General features: G+C 52.2%; 1 pseudogene; it reads left to right on the top strand.

The window, feature by feature from the left end:
- Positions 1 to 10,307: 10,307 nt before the first annotated feature.
- On the top strand, positions 10,308 to 10,953 carry LOC118623806 (annotated as a pseudogene).
- The last annotated feature ends 443 nt before the right edge of the window (positions 10,954 to 11,396 follow it).

Here is an 11,396-nt window from a genome sequence, read left to right on the forward strand (position 1 = left end):
TCTCCATCCTCCCAGATGTCTCTGATTTGACCACAACCAAACCCTGAATCCTAGGGCCTTTCTTCTGCCGGTTTCCCTCTTTGTATACGTCCTCTCCAGGGACTTCCACGCCTCACCCTTCTCCAGCAGGTGCTGATCCCTGAACTTGTGCAGTGATTCATGCTTTCCGTGTCTTTTCCATTTGCTCCAGCCAGGTCTAACACATACATTTCTGTGACCTAACTGGCCTTTACCAGTTCGGCCCCAAAAGTTACAGTACTTTTGATGTTGCACTGTTGACCCTCCACAAGGGCTTTCTTTCTTTTGCATATGACCCTCTTGGCTTCTATCTGACCCAGCCAGCAGCTCTACGTAGACACGCACATTGAAGCACATAGTGGGACTCCCGATGAGGATGCATGAAAGGCCTCAACTCCCTTCTCTGTCTGAAAACTACACTGCACATGAGAGGACTTTCTGCCCCAAGACAGGAGGGAGGTAAACTCAGAGGAAAGAGGTTCTGCCCATTGAGGTCAGGGCAGGGTTGTTGGCAGCTTCCGTTAATTCCGTTGGGGCAGGCAAGTGGGCAATTGGCAGTTAGTTCTGAGGTTGAGCTAAGGATGCTGGGATGTATTTTTAAGTGGCCCTTACATCATGAGCCTAGCTTGTGCCCAAGGAACTGGAATAGCAGGGAGAAGGGATATTCCCAAATAATGCCAAAACCTCTCGTTAGTCTTTGGCTTCCATATCCTTCCCCAAAACTTTAGCCCACGTGCCAGCAGCCCAACTTCCCATCTCCTCCCCGTGTCTTCACTGCAGAGGTCTTTGCTGGCAAAGCAATAGCTGAGGAGTGGGAAAGATGAAGCGTTATAAAAACGGCCTTAGCTAATCCACAGAAAGCTTAGCTGGAATTAGTTTATGGATCTCTGAATCCCAGCTGGGTTCGCTGGGTCTGTGACCTTGCTAACATACCGGCTCAAGAATCGACAGAGGAGGTGTTTTATCCGTGCTTCTTGATGGATAAACAAACAGCAAAATGAAATTTTATCTGAACCAAAAAAGAAAATTGTCTGTACCAGCACAAAGGTTAAGAAAGCCCCGGCATCCTCAGCCACACATGATGGGAGAATGCGAGTCTTCAGCCCCAGGGAAAGAGGGCAAGAAGAAGCAAGTTTAAACAAGTCTAATACAGGGAATTTCCCGCCTCCTTTCCTTACCCTGCTTCCACTGGGGTGCTGAACCCCATCAAGGGAGTCATCGAGAGCAACAGCAGGAGATCATAGAATCACTCCTTGCGGTGGCCACTGAGAAGCTCCCTGGAAACCGGGGTTTCTCCCTACACCATCGCTCCATGAGCATGCAGGAGACGAGTCTGGGCTCTGAACCCAGTAAGCCCCAATTCTGAGTCCCAGGTCCCCTTACTGAATATGAGACTTTGGGCAAATTACTTAACCTCTCTAAACCTCAATTTCCTCAGTCTGTAAAATGGGGATAATATTGGGTCAAGCGCTAAGCATAATGTCAGGAACATCAGTAGTGCTCAGTTACTGCTTCTTACTGCTCCTGCACCTCATTCCGTTATTCCCTTCTTTCTCTTCCTCTCCATAACTTCTACTTAAATCATTGCCTCCGACTAGAGGGTAGAATGATCAGCAAAACTAGGCAGTTGTAGCCAGCCACGAAGTTATTGACAAGTCTGACAGTGACCACTGCAGCCTGACCAACTAACTGCCTGGCCTTTTGAAATGCACGATTAGAAGCTGGTGATGTCTGTAGCCACACAGATTCCTAAGAACGACAGGGGTGTGTGCATGTAATTTATAAAGTGCCTCCCGACCCTTTAAAAAAGAAAGCAAGTATTCTTTGCTTGCAGGATGCCTGAGATGGTACCTGGATGGCCAAGAGCCTGCTGTTGAATCAGTAACATCACCTGGAGAGCTGTAGGCACACCGAGGCCAGCTCGCTCTGTGAAACGGGATAAGGCACTTGACTCACTCGTCTTAGTCCCCCCATGTGTAGACCAAAGGGGTTGGACTGCATGCTCACTAAAGCACCTTCAAGTTTCAAGCCTTAAGGTTTAAATGGTTCTATGATAGTCAGAGAGGGATCATAGAAAAGTAAAATACACACGGTTTAACCTCCCAGGGGGACAATAACAATGTGCTAATTTGAAGTTGACCATAAAGTGGTAGAACTTAATGTAAATGTATTGGCATGGGGAGGTCAGAGGGCTCAGCCTCCTCAAACTCTTTCTCGGGACCACATGTAGCATCTGGAACAGTCTGAGGGGAGGCCAGTAGATTCTGTCCCTACCCCAGCTCTGAAGAGGCCTCCGTAGTGAGACTCTGCCCCTTCACTGGCCACTCCCAAGTTGCAAGGCAGGGGAGAAGGAAGACCCTGAGGTCCTCCATCCCCACCGCAGAAGCAGACGCCAACCAAGCCCCTCCCTCTCCTCAGCTTGGACTTTCACCCGCGCCCCCACCCCAGGCTACGGTCAGGTATTTGGTGTTGGCTGCACTCCATCTACAAAAGGTCCTTTACCAGTTTTTGTCACAACCTTCTGCCTATCATTTGCATAAATTTGCAAGTAGGGTCCAAGAGGCCCTGATTCTAATTATGCAAGAGAAAACCGCAATGACTCCATTTGCAGTCAGAAAGGACTTCGAGGAGAGCACACCTGACTTGTTCCCGAGCGCCGGAAAGGCACGTGCCCACGTGGGGCTGGATGCCCGACAGTAGCCCCTAACATCGGCCTCACCCCACAACACCAGGTCCAGGAAACTGCAGCTCTTTCTATACTGGCTTGAAGTCATGCATAATGGAAAGAAAGAAGCTTTGCCCAGCCAAGGGGGAAGAAGGGGGAGGTGGGACAGGGTGCAGGGCTCAGCTGGTCCATCAAAGAGGAAGCAGTGAAGGACCGCTGGAGAGCACAAGTCTAGAGCTGTGTACTCCAAAGTGTGACTGTTTGGTAACTGCCCAGTTCTTGTGTTCCAGTCAAGCCAGGCTCTGACTTCCAAAGCAGCTGTCCCCAGACCGTTCAGGGCAAGAAGGTATCCGCCTGACATATGGAAGTTGAAACAGTTGCTCCTGCCGTCAGCTCCCAGGATAACTTAATAAAAATAAAGTATGCCCAGTCCTACCATGCACACATAATTTTAAAAAAGGGAAATTCCCAACTAGAAAAGAAGTGGATAAGTACCAACCAGAGGAGACTAATCACGTTGGCCTTCTCCCAGGAGGCTGAGGAAAACCTCCTGTTTCGACCACACATAAGGAGGGGTTCAGATTATAACCTGGACTGGAGCAACTACCCACTCACCACAGAGATAAATGGAGTGAGACCCCCAACAAAGGAAAAGCCCATGAGGACCAGCAGAGCAGTCTCAAGCAGACACTGACTTTATTATTTGCCAAACAAGGGGAGGGTCTCATTTCATTAAAAAGGTGAGGAAGATTGTCCAAACTGAAGGGGGATGGGACCGAGATGGTGTGGGCAAGAGGAAGTTTTGTCCAAACTCCTGATTGGCTCCAAAAGAGAGTGATAAACTCTGTCTTGGGACTGGTTGCTGTTCTGATTACGTGTCACAGAGGCACAGTGTGGACAGACCACTGCGGGACCTGTTGTGTGAGGCCCAGCCGGCTGGCACATGTGTCTGGTCTCATCTCAGCGAAACTTTTCTTTGACACCCACGCGCTGGGAGCCTTGGGGTTCATCGGTTGCTACATGACTTTTGTACCCATCACCCCAGCTCCCTTACCCTCCCTGCCTATGATGGATGGACACACTTCTCTCCTGCCTGAGCCAATGAGATAACCACACAAACACGGTTGGAGGATTTTGTCAGCAGGTAGCTACATTTTCTAAACAGGAAGTGAGGCACAGAGCCCCAAGCCCCAGGAAGATGAGAAATATGCTGAAGAGAGAGAAAAAGGCTAACCGGAATGACCTAACCAAAGGGGTAACCGTGTTTAAATCTAGGTGGTAGAATTTCAGATGATTGTTATTTTCTTCTTTTCTGTATTGGTTTTCTATATTATTCTTTCTTGTAACAGTGTTCTATATTCTCCAATTTTACTATGTGTGGTTTTGAAATGATGTTTTTGAAAAAAAAATTTTTTTTTGATGCAGCAAGGATAAGCTCAAGGTCGATCGAGGTGGCCAGTCAAAGGGCGTGTGCTTAGCAAAATCAAGACATTCCCCCAGGACAGTGGAGAATTCAGTTTTCGGCTGAGTCTGGCGCCCCCGTCGGGGCCAGCGCCAGGAGCCCTGTCAAAGCCAAGCAGGCCCATCTCTGCTCCCCCACAGCTCCAGGTCTGCGGCGGTGCTCAGGGCCCCCGGCCTGCCCTTGCAGAGTGCACTCAGATGCAGGAGGAACCCAGACCAAACAGCATCTCGTCTTCATGAGACACCTCGTCTGCAAAATGAAAGCTTAGAGAGGGCTCCTTTGTCCTCTAAAACTGGTGGTGGCACACTCGCACCTGGACTCCGGTTCTCTGGCCTCAGTGTGTCCACGGCCGGTACAGTCAGCAAGGCCGGTGGCCCACCTTTCGCCTCAAGGAGCTGAGCCGCGCCGAGAAAATACAAGTCTGTCCTACTTTTTAAACGCTTTTGAGTTAAGAGAACCCACAGCTCTCCTATTCTGTAGTTCACCTACTTTCCCTGCGGAAGGGTTTTTAATCTTTCTGCCTGATCATATTCTTTCACATATTTTTCTCCCCTTAGTCCATCCTTACTCAAGGGGGGAAGAGGTACCGTGGCCACTATCAGTTTCCCAGCCCCTCATCATCTGATTCGCACCGCTACCTCTCCTCCAGGCCAGCCCACTCAACCCCCAAACCCTCCTGCTGGGGTCACCTTCTCGACCACTCACGTCACTTGAGTTTTTATTCCGACCCCTTTGGATAGATTCTAAAGGGTCACCCGGCTATTTCATGAGAAAAAGACTGTGAATTGGGGAACCACTGGGCTACACAACAAAGCACCCATGAGGCTGAATTTCTGCTTGCATATCCTGACTTCCCATCTGGTAGAGAAGTTTTGCACGTGGCTCCAGAGGTTCTGGGAAACCCCCGGAATTCTGTAGAATTATCACGAGTGGATGTGTGGCTGTTATTCTCTTCTCGGGGGGGATCCATAGCTTTCATCAGATTTTCAATGGGGTCCTTGATCCAGAAAAATGCCGACAACACTTCATGTAATAGCTCTGTCCCTTAAGTTAGACAGTGATTAGCCAGCCCAGCGGAAACTGTAGCTTGGGCCAGAGACGATGGTGAAGCTAGAGGCAAGGCAGACAGGACGAGGTTACCCTTTCCTCTCTCCTGGCTAACCAGAGGAGCTGACCACGGTGTCCTCCGAGGGGGTGGCATGCGGCAGGCCAGTCCTGGCATGGTTAAACATGGTCATCGGGAAGTGTAGTTCAAAGAAAGGAGGAAAAGAACATTTACCGAGCACCTAGTTCATGGCCAAGAGCTGGACTAAACTGCGTATCTACCTTTTCTTGCTTCATCCTCACACATTCTCTGTGAGGTGCAACTTATTATCCTCATTTTACAGATGAGGGAACAGGCTCAGAGAAGTTGGGAACTTCCCCTACATCATATGGTTAGCAAGAGACATCTGAATTTAAAACTAAGGCTTTGTGGTCAAGGGTCTGTAGTCTTTTCACTATATTCTGCAGCCCTGTCACCCTCTTGTGGCCCTGGTGGGGTGGGGGCGGGCACAGACATGCCACCTAACCTCTTGCAGATTCAGGTTCTCATATCTGCGAAATGAGAGATTCGGGCTGCCCTTCTTCTTGTCCGGCTGTCAGAGAGTAATCAGGAGGGTCAGGAGGACCTACCCAAATTCAGTTTCTCAGTCTCAGCTCTTCCAACCCTCCCCTGATGTGCCCTCAGAACGCACAGAGCCCAGAGAGCAAGTGACGACCCCGCCTCCTCTCTGGGAATTGGGGTCGTGGTTCAGGCACGAACTGGAGAAAGGCCCCCGGCTGCAAGGTGGGCTTGTAGCACCGACTCCCCCTGAACCGGCAGGCGGGGTGGAAGCCTCCTGGCAGCTAAGGAATGGCACTCTCTTGTTCGGGGTGGCAAGGACAAAGGGGAGGGAGGGGGAGGGCAGAAGCAGAAGGGTAGCATCCTTTTAGCCAACCAGCTCACCTACTCCCTCTGTCCTATTTGAGAGTCCTCATGTTCTCCGTTACATCCCCCACCCCCAGGCTTGAAGGCACCGTCCCTCACCTCCAGCCTCCATTCCCACCCTGCCAGCCAAAGAGGGTGAGGCCGCCAATCCCGATGCCCTGGTGAAGGACTGGGAGCCATGAGACTTAGTTCCCACTGCAGGAAGGTCCAACATGCTCCGCCCCTTTCCTCAAATGCTGAGCCATGAATGACTTCCTCCCTGGTGGCTTTCTCTTGCAGCCCCCCACCACCCTACATCCCGTTCCAAAGTGCTTTCGCACAATGTGGGCTTTCATTAAGATCGGTGATTCATTTCCCATCAAACTTTAAATATTCCCCTCTGAAATGAGTAATTCTGACTTTGAAGGGAGCCATGCGGTGGCAGCCGAGCCTCTCTAGTTCCGCTGCCTCCCACCATCCCCATACAAGGCTCTAACAGCAAGTGGGAGAAACCTGGGTAAGTGAACCCACCGCTGAATCAGGATCCTGAGTTGGGGTAGAGACCTTGACGCAGGCTTTGGGGTCCAGGAAGCTCTGAGCACCCTCGGCTGAAGTCAGCGTGGCATGGGGCGGCGGACCACCCTGTCCAACTCCTACTTTTTGGAGTCTGTTAAGAGCCTTTGGTGGGCATGTGTGAGAGAGAACTCGAATAACATGCGGGGAAATGTCCTGGGGCTCTTCCCGCTCAAGCAGAGACGTGGCTATTATAAGGAAGAGCTTCAGACAGGGTCTGCACAATGACCACTGACCAGGACGTGGCCTTGGCCCAGGGTCACAGCCCCCTCGCCGTGCCACGGCTGTCTTTCCTTCAAGCCTCTGTCCCCTCTCAAGTGTGTGCCCAGATGTGAAGAAAGCAGCCACAGGCCATTCTTGACACATTGGTCACCATGCTTTGTACCCTGTGACACCGCCATCCTGGCTGCAAATGTCTGCGCCTGGGATTAGTGCCTGAGTCAGCAGTGGCCACCACGGGACCACACAGCAACCCAGGAGGTGGCCTTGCTGGCGACGCAGGAGGTGGCTTGCTGAGAGCCCCACAGTGTTCTCCCTTTTGAGGAGTTAGAAGAAACTTAGAGCGTTGACAGGAGAGCAAGGCCACAAGGTGCACGGGGCACGTGTTGAGTCGGACGAGATTCAAGGCATGGCCAGTACTAGAAGCAGAGACCAGACGTATGGTGAGAGTGGTGTGTGGCCCCGGGGGCCCTTTGGGGCTCCATGCGGTTCTCTGTGAGGCCGAGAGCTAGGTGGTTGCTCATGTCGGCTTTCTTCCTTGGCACTCTTCCCCTGAGGTGGCCCGAGCATATCACTGCTTCTCGATCCCTGAGAGCCCATCGCAACTCTCCTGGGAGAAACCCAGGAGCCGCACTCATCCAGTGCTCAGGACAGTGGCGCTCTAGAAGCTGGGTGCCATTTAATGGCTGCAGTGGGCAGGCGTGAAAGCCTAGACATGGGGACTGGACCAGAGAAACGGAATTATGTGAACAACACTACAGGGTACCAACAGCTGGGCCGTCTCAGGACCCAAATCGTGGGGGATCGCATATGTGATGTGTGGGGAACAGCCTGAGCGGCTGAGCCCTGGCACCCCGCTGAATCTCAGGGCTCAGCTCCCGGACCGGTCCTCTCTGACTGTGGGAGGGTGAGCTCGGACAAGGGAGCTCATGTTTTAACAGTGTCCCTGACCCTGTGCTCCCCAGTTCTCAGACCAGACGCTCTATCCCCACCCCTGCTTCGAGGTCACATTGGCATGTCGAATGCAGCCTCTGCAATCCCCCAGTAGAAGGAAAGGTCTTGGAGGCCAGACGCCATGCCCTACACCTCTTCATGGCCCCAGCAGCGGTGGTCTCCAAACTACTCAAGCTTCTTAAGGGCCGGCCCAGGGGTCTGTATTTCTAACAAGTTCCCTCACCTGCTGCCTCTAATACCCAGCTGGCGTGTGCAAAATGGCCCCCTCGGGACCTGGCTCCAGGCTCCCCAACCCATGGGAGCTTAGTGAACAGCCTCAGGAGTCCTAGAGATGATCTTTGGTCCTATTAAAATATGACCCCATCTAGGAGTTTTTATTTCTCTCCCCTTCAGGCTATAAACTCTGAACAGGCAGGTATCTGTTTTTTGTTTGTTTGCTTTTTCTTCGACATGCTAACTACACTGCTATTCTGCCTACTGACATATGGGGCTCGCTGGGCAATCCTCTGATTGACCTTTCTTCTCTCCCCGTCCCTTGCCCGCCCTTTCCCTCAGAGATGCCTGCTTCTCGGGTCTTCAGATATTTCTACAGCATCCTCCAGGGAAGCCAGACCTCTGCCAAAGTGACCAGGGCTGTGACCTTAACTCTCCTCTGCCCGTCAAGGCCCCAACATTAAGTTTTACAATCCAGGAATTCACTATCTTGGGAGGCCAGCCTGGCGAGGCGAGAGTCCTGGGAAGACAGCAGATCCTATTCCTAAGCCTGGGGCACCTGGGGCACCAGGGGAGGGGAGACCGCAGCTGAATGTTCGAGAAACAAGCTGCTTCCGGGCCACAGAGCTGCCCTTCGCATTCCAGTCCTCGTTGTGGACCCTCAATCTGGCAGAAGGACCAGAGTGCTGGAAGCCACCGGAAGAGGCCACTTGGCCCAGCCTCTGATCCCGGACAGGGGGAACCCAGCCCAGGGAAGCTTCTGAAGAGACCACTCGGGATATTAACTCTCCGATCAGTCCAGTGGGAAAAATTGTAAGAAAAACATGGCAAGAAATAATTGTCAAGTTCCATTTCAGATTCTTCTTCAAAAATGCCCTGTGCTTTGCATTTTGCCAATACGTTCTCTCTTCGTGGTGTTTGAACGCAACCAAAAGCAAGGCTCCCCATAGCCTCGGCGCAGCTGTCTGAGAGCCAAGCAGGCCGGGCACTTGCTCCTTTGGAAAAACAGCAGGTCACTGGAAAGACGTTTTCATCTGAGCTGTCATTAATAATTTGCATTTGGTGTTCTGCAGCTCACTTACGTGGGGAAGCCACATCCATCTTCTCTACTCCCCAACTTCCAGACAGAGAAAAATGACCACTGGTTTCTTCTGAAGTGCCTTGAGGCACACCTGATCCAAGTGATGGCTGGGATGGAGGAAATGAGCAACGTCAAGGCAACCCAGTTTAGGCAGTCCCCACGGAAAATGTCCCAGAGGTTCCTTGTAAGTGAGCCAAGCTGCAGGTGGAGCGTGGCGCTCCTGAGTAACCGTGGACTGTGGTGTGACCTCACTGAGTGGAGCGCTCCGCGTGGTTCCCTTGGTTAACCAATTCTACTGGAGGTCTAACTGCTGGAGCACAGAGGCTTGTCACCAAGCACGGTCACAGTAAGTGTAGGCCGAGCAACATGAGAACACAGGCAACCTCCTGAATGTTGGCTGGGCAGAAACAGACTTATAAACCAGCAAGTAAATATGCCAACAAGGTGAAATCTTGTCCACTGGGAGTACAGCAAGGACCTTTTGGCAGGTGGACGTGTGTGCTCGAGAGCAGTGGGGTGTGGTATGAAAAGCACTGGGCTGGGGATCCGAAGACCTGGGTTCCAGGCCTGGTTCTGCCGCAGCTGCCTGAGAGACACTGGGTGGCTTACGTCCCTGCTCTGGCCTGAGCCTGCTCATCTGCACCCGGAGCCTTGCATTCGTGATGACTTCCTGGGCAATTCATGAGCTGGCCACGTAAATAGAGCTCCTGTTCTCTCGGACCCACGCTTGCCGCAATTAATTTGTGAGGAAAGTTAAACAACACTGGTGCTGAACAGCAATGTGGTCTGGTCATCCCCCAGGGTCCCACAGCCCTGCCGGGGTCAGCGAGAGCAAAACTCTTTTCACAATAAAACTAAGGTGTCATTTGCCTTTGTCACTATGTTGACACACTCGCCGATGGCGGTCGGCCTGCGGGGCCTGAGCCCCACCGAGGGAGGGCTGGCCACCGTGTGCCCCACGCTGGGGTCCCGCAGAAGGAAAAGGAAGCCGCTTTCACTTAGGAGTGCCCTCGGTGAATCAGTCAACATGAATTTTATTAAATCTCAACTCCTGAGGACGCTCTTTAAAATAGTCTCTTTGGACTGAAGATCAGCACTGGGGTTACCCTTGCCGTGATGCCCGCTGGTCCTCTGGTATCACTGCTGCTCCGGCCCCTCCCCGTTCATCGGCCCGATGGGCACCCGCGACCAGGAACGCGACTGCCACGTCAAAGTTTGCCTCATCGGAGATTCTGGCGTTGGAAAGAGGAATCTCCTGTCTCGGCGTCCTCGGAGTGAGTTAAATCTGGAACGCAGGAGCACCATTGGAGTAGAGTTTGCAACAAGAAGCATCCAGGTTGATGGGAAAACAAGAAGGGCACAGATATGGGACACGGCCAGGCAAGAGCCACCCGAGCTCGGACACCAGTGTCGGCCATGGAGCTGTTGGTGCCCCATTGGCTAATGACACCACTCAACACCCCACATGTGAGCATGTGGGGGGGGGGGGCTGAAGGAACTGAGAGGTCATGCTGATGGTGACATTGTTATCATGCTTATCGGCACTAAGAGGGATTTGCGTCATCTCAGGACAAGCTCCTGCAGCTGAAGCAAGATCTTTTGCAGAGAGGAATGGGTTGTCATTCATCGACACATCAGCTCCAGACTCTACAAACGCCGAAGCTGCTCTTTGGACAGTCTGACGGGCATACCGCATTGTTTCCCAGGAGGCAACAGCGGACAGATGTGAAATTGACGTCCCCGAGCCACAGTGTGGTTCCATTCATGGTCCACCAGCCCCGGAAAAGAAGCCAAAGGCCCAGTGCCGGGGGCACATATAAGCCATTTCTCTTCTCCCATAGAAGGGCTGTGTATAGCCCATGTCTCAGGACTGGGACTTAAATATATTTGTAATTCCTGTGTGGTCGCTTTTGTGTTTTATTACTTCCTCAGACTTAAGGGATGGCCCACTTTTTAAGTCTTTATGAAATCATCCATTTGTCCCAAATGACCGCCGCTATTTTTCATGTCATGGCTCCCCTGACCCTTAGTTTGATACACTGAATGTTCGGATTCCTCAGTCACTGTTTCCTTTCCATCATGGAAACCTGTCCCTGTAAAGCACAGCAGAACTTGATCACCCGAGGCTCGGACCTGTTGGTCTCGATCACATCCAACTTCGGAAACCTGAGAAGGAAGCGGCCCTTTGCCACGGAGCGGCGGAGAGTCCCTGCTGCTCTCGGAGCGCCACCTGTTCCCACCCAGCCGAGAGTCGTCCTCCAGC

Source organism: Molossus molossus, unplaced genomic scaffold (genome assembly GCF_014108415.1).
Source record: "Molossus molossus isolate mMolMol1 unplaced genomic scaffold, mMolMol1.p scaffold_m16_p_10, whole genome shotgun sequence".
Classification (NCBI taxonomy): Eukaryota; Metazoa; Chordata; class Mammalia; order Chiroptera; family Molossidae; genus Molossus; species Molossus molossus.